At 38.8% G+C, this 14081-nt stretch overlaps 1 long non-coding RNA gene across 6 annotated transcripts in view; it reads left to right on the forward strand.

Annotated features, from left to right (window-relative positions):
- LOC138911692 (uncharacterized) overlaps positions 1–14081 on the forward strand; it is a 349655-nt gene that overhangs the window by 333800 nt on the left and 1774 nt on the right. For 2 of the 6 annotated variants that reach the window (XR_011417366.1, XR_011417364.1), the window contains 2 exons: positions 569–633; positions 9905–14081. The exon at positions 9905–14081 is cut by the window's right edge and continues 1774 nt beyond it. This is a non-coding gene — a long non-coding RNA (uncharacterized lncRNA). Of the gene's footprint in view, positions 1–568; positions 2744–9904 lie in introns of those variants that run through there. The other 4 variants (XR_011417363.1, XR_011417367.1, XR_011417365.1 and 1 more) reach the window with 3 other exon arrangements.

A 14081-nucleotide genomic window follows, 5' to 3' on the forward strand; every position in this document is an offset into this window, starting at 1 on the left:
GTCGTTGGTTTATATAGTGCGGAGCTCGACTTTGTTGGCCGTCAATCAACAAGTTGGAGTTATATCTTTTTATTTACTGGGCACCTATACTTCTTGACCGTTCCACATAAACTAAACTTATGATTACTTAAAGCTATCCCACGTAGTCTATGGTCAGGGGCAGCGACATCGACAGAACGCTGCCTTGGCGCCTTGTGACCGTTCTTAGCCTGGGCACTGTTGCATGGTTCGCTACTTTGTAGCGCACTTATCTGCTCTTGCGACAATTTGTGAATTATTTGTGTTAACTTACATGATAGGCGGATATAGTTAGTTCGACTCGACTATTGATGAATCTCGCCCAGAGCTGCCAACATAAAAAATCTAGCTTCCTTTTACAAATACATACATGCATTTAAATATTTGGGGCATAAATGCAGCATAAAATGTATCTTAATACCAAAGCCATATACTAAGCCTCTAAAAATTAGTTTCTTGTTTCATTTTGTGGTACGCGGACATATCTAAAAAGTCAAATATATTCGATCTGTGTATACTATACCACATTTCTCTGGGCTATTTCTTTTAGGCTCCGAGATAATCCACAAAAAACCGGATTTCGACATCGATTTCTATAGATTTCTGGGAAACGAGGTAAGTTACACTTGCTCACAGCCAAATTGTGTCTGTTACGAATCCTATTTTTTTTATATACATTTGTGTCCTACATCTGAAAAACCAATGTTGTATTCAGCAGCTGTCGCTGATTCTGTCACATCCCTCACCTCGACAGTGAGCTCTCTGCCTCTTAGAAATAACACTCGCGCTCTTCAAAAAAGTTTGAAAAACCTATCTTGCACTATACATAAATAAAAATATTTTGTTCACTTGCTTACGTTTCGTTTTCAATCCAGGCGAAGCAAAGAGATTGTTTTGAGCCATAGCCTGTCGTGTGTCAGCTTATAAATTGGTAGCGCGAATACAAGGCCTTGACCAAGTTTTGTACATAGAATTTTAAATACAACTTTTTCATCAGTAAACAATTTAAATGTTCTCGGACTTTCTCAAACTCCGTCTATTTAAAAATTTGTTTAAAATTAATCGAATATATAACAATAAGTTAGACCCAAAGTTTTCGGCAATGTTGGTTTGTGGTGAGAATCGTCCAGCAGAAAAATAAACTTTCGTTTGGACGAAACTTGAACTGTTTTCCGTCAATTTACAATTGCGGATGGAATTTTTAAAATCGCTAAAACTCGAATGAAATTAAGGGCTTTGAAAGTAAGTTTAGGGCCGATCGGATGCAACTTAAAGTTTTTTCCAAACAATCTTTGACCTAAACTTTCTATCGGGGGAAGGCTTACATATTGAGAAAAGTGTGAAGCACGTCTCAAATGGATTTTCAAATATATGACAAATGGATTAAAAAATAACAACGATAAAGAACATACTTTCATAGAACATTTTTCCGGCAATTTACCACTGTCGCGAACGAAATTTTCAAAATCGCTGAAACACGCTTTCAATAAGTTCCAATGTAGGGATTTGAAAATATATTTAAGGCAAATCTTAAAACTGAACTCGAAAAATTCGTAACTATCTTTGATAATGAATAAAAACATGAAACTTCACTAATTAACTCCTTGAACCCCATTTTCACCAATAAGAAAGGCAGTTTTCGAAATGTATGTGCCACCCCTCAAATTAATTAAAAACAATTTTTTTTTAAAGAGTTTATGGCCGAATGGCTGGTAAGCAAAAAAAATTCTAAATAGGGCAACAGTTTTAGCTCTTTTTCTTAGCTTTTACGGTTTGTTGCGTTGATCAGCAATTACTGAGTCAATGGCAATGGCAATTGAGTAATAAACAGGGACAGAGATGAAAAGTCACTCCAATCTTTTATTACTGTTTTAATTCGAAGGCAATCTCGATTAGGTTGGTCTGCCAACGCAAATTAAACTAAAACAAGAAGAGAAAAAACGAATTCAAATAGCAGCGCAGAAAACAATACAATCGCAATTGCAATACTGTTGATAGAGTTCGGAGCAGACGCGCATGAATGTATGTGTGTACATGTATACAGAAATTCTTGGATTTTGCGCTTGCTGCTGCTAACACGTGCGCCAAATACATAAATGTTGTGTGTTTCTACTGTATATCTTATAGTACCATAGAATATTGGTGTATTATAAAATAGTAAGTTGCATACAAATTGTAGCTTAAATTGGCAATACAAGTTAAGTTTATAACTTGATTTAAAGCTATGAGGTAGTAGTGAGGAGGTGGCTATAGGTATGAAATGAAAGATACCTGATATATATACTATTCTAGGGTAAACATATAACTTTAGTTGACTATAGCTCTTATTATTTGCCCAATTTGCTCAAAAAACAGGATTTCGAAATCGATTTTTACCGATTATCGGAAACAAACTCGATCTGTGCATGGACTAGGAGAACCTTCAGCTAAATTTTCAAGTCTCTAGCTCTTATAGGTTCTAAGATCCTTGCGTTGATATATACGGACAGACTGACCAAACTTGCACTTGGTATATTTCACAATCCCAAAGGATTGGTATTTAGCCAAATTTTTCATTGGCATTGCATTTTATACCCTGAACCCATTGAAAATGGGTGAAGAGGGTGTTGCGCTATTGAGCTTTTTCAATAGCTTTCACCACTAACCAAACATATAGACTGGACATCACGTAGAAACAACGTTGGCACAAAAAGTATCGGAGACATCGGGTCCAAACACGCGAGTAAGGGAGTAAGATATAAATATTATGTATTTTTGAACCCCTTACTCTACAGGAAAGTGCTTGGCGCACTCTCTTCCATATGATTTTTGCGGTAGAGCGTCAACGCTGTTAACTTTTATCTCGCTCGCACTTACTCTCAGCTCTCAATGCTCTCTCCTTATGTTTAGGGATCGTTTAAATGAGTGTGTGTGTATGTGTCCGACAAGCAAAACTGCGCAAAAATTAAATTTTTCCCAAATGCTGAGGCATTTCTACCCTTTTGAAGGCACGAGTAATATAAAATAGAGAAAGGGTTTGCCATGTCGATGCGAAATTCTTGCATTTTAGCTCGCTATCGTTGGTAAGGGTACCCAAGCGTTGCCATGTGTGCATTTAAAATATTTTGGAGTCGCTATTCACGCTTACTTGCATATTTTGTATATGAATAGAAGCATTTATGCGCTTGTGTGCCTGTTGCTTGCCTGCCTGCCTGTCCCCGATGCAAATTTAACAAAATTTTGGGATTTCTTATTTTCGACCTCTACACATGGACACACACATACAAATGTCAGTGTATGGGCAGATCATGGGCGAAAAGAAAATATCATTATTGGCACACGTCTGACGCGCGCCCTCTTTTTTTAAGATTTTGATGATTGAATGTTGACCCCTTATTACCTGCAGCAGCCCGTTGGGCCGAATGGGGCAACTTTTGGCAAGCACCTGACTGATCACTAAAATTATTAAAACTATAAATATATAATCGCTCCTTTTTTTTTTAATTTGGTATATTTTAATATCTTAAAGATTATTATTTTTACACAAATTTCATTCCTCAAAATCTTAAAAAACAGACTGGCAGGCAGGCAAGCAACAGGCACACAAGCGCATAAATGCTTCTATTCATATACAAAATATGCAAGTATGCGTGAATAGCGAGTCCAAAATGTTTTAAATGCGCACATGGCAACGCTTGGGTACACAAATCATATGGTAGAGAGTGCGCCAAGTACTTTCCTGTAGAGTAAGCGGTTCAAAAATACATCATATGTATATCATACTCCCTTACTCGCGTGCTTGCACCCGATGCCACCGATACTTTTTGTGCCTACTTTCCTGTACTCATGCCCAGTCTATATGTTGTTTGGTTAGTGCTTTCACAAATAGAAATAATTAACCTTCTTTTATTTCTTGTGTTCCAATTTGTTTCTATATTTCTTAACGTTACCAAAAGCAGGCAGACCCGAATTGTTCTGTGCTTATTACTTAAGAACACTAGTGTTAAATAGACTAGCGAACCCGAATTGGTAGGTGCCAATTTTAGCGAAGCGACAATTATTAGTAAAAATTTTGAGTAATGCAAGTGGACGATGTATTGTAAGTATTATAAGATAAATTAAGATGCTGCTCTTATCAGTTGCGAGTTCGCTCCAGTTGTTGTGGCTGCGTAGCCAGACATTCTCCCCCGTTGGAAGGCATGGGCTTTCAACAGATTCCCTGATGGGCAGTAGGCACAGCTTGTTTGCAGCTCTTCTCGTGTCTCCTGTTGCGGTGCGCAAAATGGCTACGCGAGCGACTCCATCCTTTCCCACGATTAAATCCGTGATTCTGAGACTGAGGACTTGTGCTTCTTTTGCTGAAGGTGTTGAGCAAGGCTCAACGTTATAAGGTGAAGCTGAGAACCGGAATCCAAAAGGGCACGACAAGGTATCAAAGTGCCGGAGAGATATTAAACAAAGATCATCGCCGTAGTCAAGACGACAACATCACTACTGAAATACTGGGCAACAAGAGATGTGGAGGTAGAGAGGAATGGGCTATCGGCGATGAATTAGGCTCAGTCAGCTGACCAGACGGAAATACAGAATAATTTTAATGCAGCAGGAAATGATGTTACGCCCTGCTGGTCCGACAGCATCCAGAGCTGCATACTCGCAATTGGTGACCTTTCTTTAGGCAATTCAAGCACAATGCAACTCGTTTTGCCTCCCTTAGCCGTAATGCAGTGGTCAAATTTCCAAATCGGAAACAATTATATATATTATGACCAGGGCTGTCATAAAAGATGCAGACAGGGGAGTTGTGGTTATTGGCGATAAATGACGATCTACTTGTGTTAATTGCTATAGTTTTCCACACCTGATAGCTAGGGGCACAGCTTGCCATAGCAAAATTTACTGTTTCCATTGTTCGGCATCTCTGCTCCAAAAACTTAGCCATATGCTCCCACGATGGTATTAAGCTGACGAACGACGAATCCTCTAGCCTTTCTTCCTACTTGGCTTGTGATGTTGGGTCTAGCTTTTGTAAAATAATCTGCACAATGATGCATCCAGCGATCTGTTTGGAGTTGCCCATGCTCTTTAACGCCCGAATATGTGCGTTGAATTGGTCGGATAACTCTCTTAGCGACACGACCGATCCACCTGCCACCCTCTTGACCCCCAATATCTCAAGTATGTGTGCCTGAAAAGCCAAACGTCTATCTATTGTCTCCAATAAATTAAATGCTATGGCATAATTATCGTTTGTTATATCAAATCATGTCCAGCGCTGAATCCTTCAGGCGCGATCGATGATGGTGCAGCTTTTCGATATCTGCTAAATGAGGATGATTTTCTATGACGGTTGTAAACATAGAATAAAATTCGGCCTATTATGTGTAACAACTACTGAACGTAGGCCTTAGCCTACGTACCTTAGCTCTAACTGTCTGCGAGGGTAGCACAGATTGGTCGCGAAATGTTGAGCAGGGCAATATCGAGACACGTTTCGCAATTTCACTCCGAACCGAAATTTTCATAGAAACTGCTAACTCGTCAAAGTCCTCACGCAATTGGTTACCGATTTTATCAGTCTAGTTCTTCGAGGCTAGTGTGAGTAATATCAAATGAGGTCTAAAGACGCTCGATTTGCTTCAGCCCAACACTAAGACCGCACTCATCAATTGCACTAAGTGGCGAATTAGTTAGAGCATTTCGAAGTGTTTGCAAACTGTCATAAATTAAAATGGCTTTGCGCTTCAGAAAAGTCACCCTGTTTGCAGAGGGCACTGCACTAGAGGTATTATTTTCGGTTGCCATTAGAAGCGTTGATAGAAAGCGTGTGCGAAACTAGCTGAGTAACTAACAACGGTGATCGCTAGTACATGCAAACCGTTCAAAGAACACTAGCTGTAATAACTTCGGCGTACGCGAGTGTCAAGCTTTGTAACGAAGCAACGGCAATAGCTTTTACATAAGTACCGCACGAATAAGCAAAGACTTTAAGCGACCGAAAGAGTAGGTAGTATATAAAGTGCAAAAAACAAAATGTCAGGTGGTGTCTTTTAAGATTATTGCTTTAATGAAAAGCAAATAATCTTACAACAATATTCACGTCGGGGTCATCAAACTGTTTCGCTATTGAGCTTTTTCAATAGCTTTCGTTAATAGAAATAATTGACCTTATTTTATTTCTTGTGTTCCAATATGTTTCTATATTTCTTAAAGTTACGAAAAGCAGGCAGACCCGAATTGGTCTGTGCTTATTATTTAAGAACAATAGTGTTATATAGACTAGCAAACCCAAATTGGTACGTGCCAATTTTAGCGAAGCGACAATTATTAGTAATAATTTTGAGTAATGTAAGTAGCCGATGTGTACCAAATGCATGAAGCGAACGATTTTAACTAACTCGATGCGCAGCGTTGAGGCCTTCGCATAAGTTAAGCTAGGGCAATAAAACGATCGTTACAGCGAAGAGCGGCAGTTCTATGTAAATATATTCTTAAGAGCGAAATTTAGGAAACTGCTTTGCAGAGGGAGCATTATAAGATAAATTAAGATGCTGCTCTTATCAGTTGCGAGGTCGCTCCAGTTGTTTTGGCTGCGTAGCCAGACAGAGGGTATAATCTATTTGTGCAAAATTCAAATGTATGTAAAAGGCAGAAGGAAGCATCTCCGACCCCATAAAGTGTATATATTCTTGATCAGCATCAATAGCCAATTCGATCTAGCCATGTCCGTCTGTTTGTCCGTCCGCATGTCTGTCCGTCCGTCTGTCCCTATGTATGAACACAATGATACCAGAAGAGATAGATACATCAAATTTAAGCTGTAAGTGTTTGCGATAATCGATAACTTACTCCGTTACCTAGCAATCGATAAAAGTCGATATCAAAATCCTGTTTTTGAGCCAATCGGGTAAATATTATTCATGTTCACACACATTCATACACTTCTGCTTCAAATTCTATCAAACAATTGCAATTGTGATTGTTTTCTGTGCTTCTATTTTAATAAGTTGTTTTCTCAATAATACTACTAACCAAACAACATAGAGACTGGACATGGCATAGAAGGAAAGTGAGCGCTAAAATATCGGCTGGTCCGAAATCGCGAGGAAGGGAGTAAGGTACACAGGAAATTGCTTGGCTTACTCTCTTCCGTAGGATTTATGCGATAGAACGGCAAAGCTGTTTATTTTTATCTCGCTCGCACTTATTTTCAGTACTCTCTTATGCTTAGGGATTGTTGTCCGACAAGCTAAAGTGCGCACAATTTTTTCTCAAATGTTGGAGCATTTCTAGCCTTTTGAAGGGACGAGTAATATGAAATCATGAAAGGGTTTGCCACGTCGTTGTGAAATTCTTTCATTTTAGCTCGCTATCGTTGGTAAATGTACCCAAGCGTTGACATGTGTACATTTTAAAAAATGGGGCTCGCTATTCACGCATACTTACATATTTTGTGTATGAATAGAACAATTTATGCGCTTGTGTGCCTGTTGGTTGCCTGTGAAGTTTTTGTGATTTCTGTGGTTCGGGCGCCAGAAACACATGCACATATGTGTGCGAATAATTAGATTATGGGCGCAAAAGGAAATTCATTATTGGCACGCGTCTGACGTGCGCCTTCTGTTTTCGGATCATAACTACTTTTCAATCTACAATCTCAACAGCTACATTCCACCAGCTCAATAATTTTCTGTCAACGAATTTTTTGCAATAATAAATGCTTTTATGTACCACTAATGCTGACCGGCGAATTCAAGACCTGTGGATTCGATTGGGGCTCCAGTCGCAGCAGTTCCGAAGTAAAACATTTAATCAGAGCAATCACAATGGCACTGTAACATTTTTTTCCACCCATAGAACATTTTTACATATAGACCTCACATTTATTTCTCCCACCCTACACCCCATTTGCAAATGGGAGGTCCTGTCTGATCTTCAAGGCACCACCATTTCCCAATAAAGACTCAATTGCTACAACAAGTCAATTTCGAGAAAACCAACTTCTTTCAAAAATACAAAACTGAATCAGCAAATCGGGAGTTGTTTGGTTAAATTCATGATAAACATGTTCCAATTTCGATCAATTCAGACAGCCAACACCAAGTCACCGAAATACCAACTCAACATGCAAAAAAAAAGTTTCCTCGGTAGCGTTCGAATCCGCAACAGACCACACCACTTGCCACCGCCTCTACTCAACAGCCACACCAATTATAAGTCATAATGAGAAAAAAGAGATTTTAAATACTTAGCAATTTTGTTGACAGAACTTTAAGCAGACGCACATGGATGTGTATCTGTATGTGTATGTATGTATACAGAAATTCTTGGACTTGGCGCTTGCTGCCGTGGAAATGTGTTTTTTCTTTTGTGTTTCCTAACCGATCTTGATGAAATTTTGCATATCTGCAAAAAAAAAACCAGCTGTACATACACTAGTTTAAGCTTTAATAATTTTGCCAAAGAATGCATACAGGTACAGATACCCGGAGTGTATTTCGATAACTGGTTTTGGTTGGTTTGGTTCCAATATTGGTTCTTATTTATATTTAAGCGAGATTCGAAAAATAAACTGAATACCTCGTATCACTCACTAGTTACCATTAATATTCTAACGAATGTCGCAAGGGTCCGAATACTCTCCAAAATAGAATATGCATTGCCAATATTTGGTTGGTGTGTCATACATTCAGATACCACCACCACCGAAACACATATCACCAGCATGGCTTCTGCGCACATCTTCTATCAACAGCGCCCAATACTAATTTCTAAAAAACTGCACCAATTGCGATTCTTTCCGCAAAGACACAAATAGAGATGATATCACCGCGTTTGCGGGTGTCGATCAAAAAATTTGAAAAATGTATCATCTCCACCGACGGTCTCTATTGTCGATGCCAAATGCAACATTTTCAACTCCAACCCAACAATAGTCCAGATTCGAGACTCACTTATAAAAACCCCTGCAAAACTTCACATATTTTGGGTAACTAGTCACGAAGGAATTATAGGAAACGAGCTAGTCGCTACTGCAGTTAAATCAATATCGAAGTATCCCACCTTTATGGTTATTTTATCTGCTGAAGAGGACATACTAAATGTCGTTCAACACCATTTACGATCTCATATTATCGGGAGCTGGTCATTTTATCAGCACATGTATAAGGAGGCCAATCCACATCTGGATAAATTGCGTTGCCCCGCGTCACCCACGCTGACCAGAGACTGTAGCCCTAATTGTCCGCAATGTGGTCATGAGCCATCGACCACCCACATTCTAAATACCTGCCGAAAACTGGAAAATATAAGGAGAACTCACTCCCTAACTCATTACCATCAAGCAACCTATACTCATTCTCATAGATTACATTTAAATCTTTATAAAATAATGCAACTCAACCAGTCAAATTTAAAAGTAAATATTTTAAGTAGAGCTGAAGTCTTGGACGCTACCGCTCTTTTCCTGTAATTTATTATTGTATTACTTATAGAATGAATGTATTATTGTTAATCTTAATAATAATTATAATAATAAAATACGCACGCACGGATAAGCTAAGAACTGGCACTGGGCGCCAAGTCAGCGTTCTGTCGGGACCTTTCCCTCATCCAATGGATTTCGTGAGATTCTGTTATGTTAAGTTAGTTCGTAACACATAGTCGACAGGCATTAGCCTAAAAAAGTTTATAAATCAACTTATCGAATTCGTTAATTGGGCGTTTGGGAGATCAGGTTCAACAACGGATATGAATCGAGCGTGTGAGAAGTTATATGTAGTTGAAAAGTCGTCAAAAGTCGGCGCGAAAACAAAAACTTTTAAAAAAGTCACCATCAAAATGATAGAGAATGTCTTATCCTTGTATTCATTATAAAATTCTTTTTTTTTTTTTTTATTTTGCATAGCTTAAACGATTTCGACGGTTTAAAAAGTTCAATGCAAAGATCCATTTGATTCAAAATATGATTGAGCATGACCACGGCTCGGAACCTATTTAGTTTTACAAGGTGTCAGAATGAAAACTTCATAAACATTGAAGACGCAGACGTACCGGTCGCCGTCAGAGAAGATTTTTCCCAAATCAACAAACAAATACCGGAGACCTTCGAAGTCCCAAACGAGTCAATGCTTTATAATATTGGCACGGTGGCTACTACGGATGGAGGAGCAATTTATGCAAATTTGTAATCTTATCCAAGGAGTTTTAACAACGTTTGGCAGATGGAATTAAAAGAACGTTCGAATATCCGTATAACAATAGGCAAAATATGACACTTTTACATAGTAATAATACAATAAAAGAAGAGCACATTACAGACATCGACAAAGTCCTTAAGATATTGTGCGACGCAGTCATGAGAGTGTCCCGGAGAAAATCCAAGATAAAAATATTAAAGATTTCCAGCCCGCTTCTTCTTTTTTCAACTTCAGATAATTTTTGAGTCTATCAATTTACTAAAGATGTTTCATATGGGTTTCGCTATGAAACCCTCCAACAGACACTTTAGACGATGAAAATTGCAAAAGAGGTGCCAATCACTTAAAAATGTCTAAATTAAATTAACAACAGAACAACTTGAAAAAATTGCAACAGACGGAGGACGTTATGCTTGCTCACTCTGACTTTAGTCAGCTGTTTGACTTGGAAGGGAACTGCTCGCAATTGTGTGGGTGGAAAGTAGAATATTTGCACTGATCATTAACCGAGCTCGAAATATTAGCAAAGAAGTTAAGTCATTACCATTAATCACATTTAGACATGCCACACATCTCGTCGTAGATATCACGAATAAAACTAAGCAAAGAACAATCATGACAGTAGAACAAAACAGAGCTCATATAGCAGCATACGAAAAATGAATTAGGTGCTTCGGAAAAAGATGGAATTTTTAGAATATTTTCTGTGTCAAAATACAACCGACAACCAACCAAACAGGTCCTAAATAACTCCTGTCCCATCTTATCCCGCAAAATTCTCCACATCTATGGTTTTACCATTAACAAGAAGTATTTTCTGACGTGCATTGATATTTTCTTTAAGCATTCCGTGGTTCGCTCAACTGACTGTGTATGGTGACAACGAAAGGTCATTGAACTCTGAAACTATAAGATGCATGACAAACAATTTTGGACTACAAATTTTTTACGCACACTCTCGCAAACCCAAGCAACAGAGAATACTAATGAGGGGACAAAGTTTGGATAATAACAAACAAACGAATAGGGAATACGTTTCCACCGCTATGCATAAAAAGAAGTTATAGGGCCGATCTGGGAACGACAATTCATACTTGGGAAGGAGTGGTCCATAAGGACGTTCACATTTTTATTAATTCAAAAACTATTTGTTTATGTTCTATGACTAATGACTACACAAACTTATAATAGATGGTAACGTAGTAATCTGGGACGAATATGGGTGCTTAGAACATACGACTAATGTGGCATCATAGAAAACTTACGCTGCCGAGACCAGTAATACCTGCCAAGAAACTCATGAGGCATGTGCTTACCACGGACATCAGACATATAGAAACATTGCTGGCCACTTTAGGAGTTCATCGCCGGCTTGCCCGTAGCATAAGCAAACTGGGTACTGAATTAAGAGTAATAGCATGAAATCCTGATTTTTATTATTGGGAGCAAATTAAGTTCAAACAGGGTCAGCTATTAGAGTCAGTAAATAATCAAATATTTAAAATACAAATGCACAGATTTCCTTAAAAAGAACAAAGTCTAATAACAACAAGTAAGAAGTTCTAGTCGGGAGCTCCCGACTAGGGAATACCCTGAACCCTCTTATTCCAACACCAAACTAATTTAAAACAAGTAAGGGGTTCTAGTAAGGAGCTCCCGACTAGGGGATACCCTGAACCCTCTTCTTCCAACATCAAATGCATATATATATTCTAATTTAGAAGCTATATGTCAAGTTTGGCGCCCAAAAAACAGGATATCGATATCGATTGCTTGGAAACAGAGTAAGTTATCGATTGTCGGAAACAAACTCGATCTGCGCAGGCAGATTTCAAGTCACTAGCTCTTATGGGTTCTGAGATCCTTGCGTTGATACATACGGACAGGCGGACAGACAGACAGACGGACAGGGCTAGATAGACTTGGCTATTAATGCACATCGAGAATATATATGCTTTGTGGGGTCGGAGATACTTCCTTCTGCCTGTTACATACATTTGGATTTTGCACAAACACAACATACCCTTGATACCCATTCAGAAAGCGGACAGTCTGGACACAGAACACTTTTATGAAACAATTTTAGAGAAGAACAGGATTGTAATAACACAATAAGAAAATTTAATATTTGTAATAACTTTTTCGAAAATAAACCTGAACAACCCAACCATTTTAGATGACATTGTATTAAAGAAATTAAAATAAACATCTCACCAATGTATGAAAAAAGTCATTGTATTTCTTCATTGAATTTGCACTGAGAAAAAAACCAGCGGTATCCGCTTTTGCCCATGAAATGAGCATGAAGAACCTGCAACACATAAGTAACTTACAGGATAAGTTATAAGCTTGTCTAATCATGAGCAGCTGCATCACCCTGGTCATTGCTTTCTTACTCTACATCATAATTTATTATATTTGCTGTCTGAAGATCAGTCGCCAAACCGAACTGGCAGAATCATTAAAACTATCTGTTGGAACCGAGGCTGGTGCCGGCGTACGTATTTTGCAGGGATTTTTGGCTTCCAAATAAACAACTATTTTGAAGTTGTTGTCTAGTATTGTTTGTTACAGGTAAGGTACGGCACGATTCGCTGAAATCGTTATTATTTCTCCATTATTAAAAAATTATATTTACAAGTTAACGAGACTTACATTAATTATCCACACTCGCTTACGTTCTTCTACTTGCAATTCTGAATGAACAACGAAGTAAAAGCAAATTGTGCAGCTGCGTGCCATCGACTTTCGTATTTACAAACTAATTCAGCAGGTGCGCTTCCAGTGAATTAATCGAGCGCTGTTTACAAAAAAAATTAAGACACCCCATGGAACTTAGTGACAACAGCTATGAACACTTCGCCCCATAACATTCCCCATCCTGTTATTCCTGAACGCCCGTTCAGTGTATTACCAACTGGTGATGCTTTGAACGGTGCACGTCTACGACAACTTCTCTTGTCCAACCATTTCACTTGGTACCGTCGTCTACTATTCTGACGATGTCGTCGACTGCTAGTGGTTCGAGTGACGGTTGAAACCACTTGGTACGGTTGGTGAGTCTAAGCAAACATCTCGATCGCATGATCCTCCCATGTGGGGTAATCCTGGTGGAATAAAGATGAACTCCAGTTCCGGGTACTGTCGCTCGATCAGCGCAGGTGATATACGTTCAATTTCGTAAATCAGCATTCTGTTACTGTTTCTGAAATATGTGGCATTTTCCGACAGCGTGTGGCAGGGGCAGCCGCGTCTGGCGTAGCTATATCTAAGTATACGGCGCGCGAGGTATATAAACAGCACGCCCCTGCGCTTGTCGCGACGCCGTCTAACAATAATGACGTAGGGCAAATGTAATCCATTTAATTATATGTAAACGGTGGATTATGGGGCGATTAGCAGGTCGCCCGTTTCTGGTGGCTTTGGGCGGGCAACTTGGAAACTTCTCTCACTAAAGCTCGTAAGCCACAAACTTAGTACCGTAAGTACTTGGTACGTAATAAATTTACGATAATTTCGTTGTGGAAGTAATGATACCTGCGGATGTGAGGTGATTAAATTCAATCAGCAGATACTTCAATCGTTGTCGTCTTGGCAAAATTATAGAACTTTTACGCAGACTTTAACTCCTTCTATATTTTCTATTCATCTATATAACGGGAGCACTTGAGCAGCAGGCTTTTGCGGTCAGTTAAGCAGAACCCGACGTTTTTTACAGCTAATCTTACTATAAGACTCCACTTCTTAGCATTGTCGAATAAAAATCGCGTCTTCTGCATAATTTATAAGAAATTCAGTACGCATAGTTGTGCAGCTCTCAATTTTTCCAACTTGCCGAAGCTTTATAGTTTTGAGCTGATGGAACCCAATGCTAGCTGTCAAAAT

The sequence above is a fragment of the Drosophila virilis genome, unplaced genomic scaffold, assembly GCF_030788295.1.
Source record: "Drosophila virilis strain 15010-1051.87 unplaced genomic scaffold, Dvir_AGI_RSII-ME tig00002027, whole genome shotgun sequence".
In the NCBI taxonomy this organism is placed as follows: Eukaryota; Metazoa; Arthropoda; class Insecta; order Diptera; family Drosophilidae; genus Drosophila; species Drosophila virilis.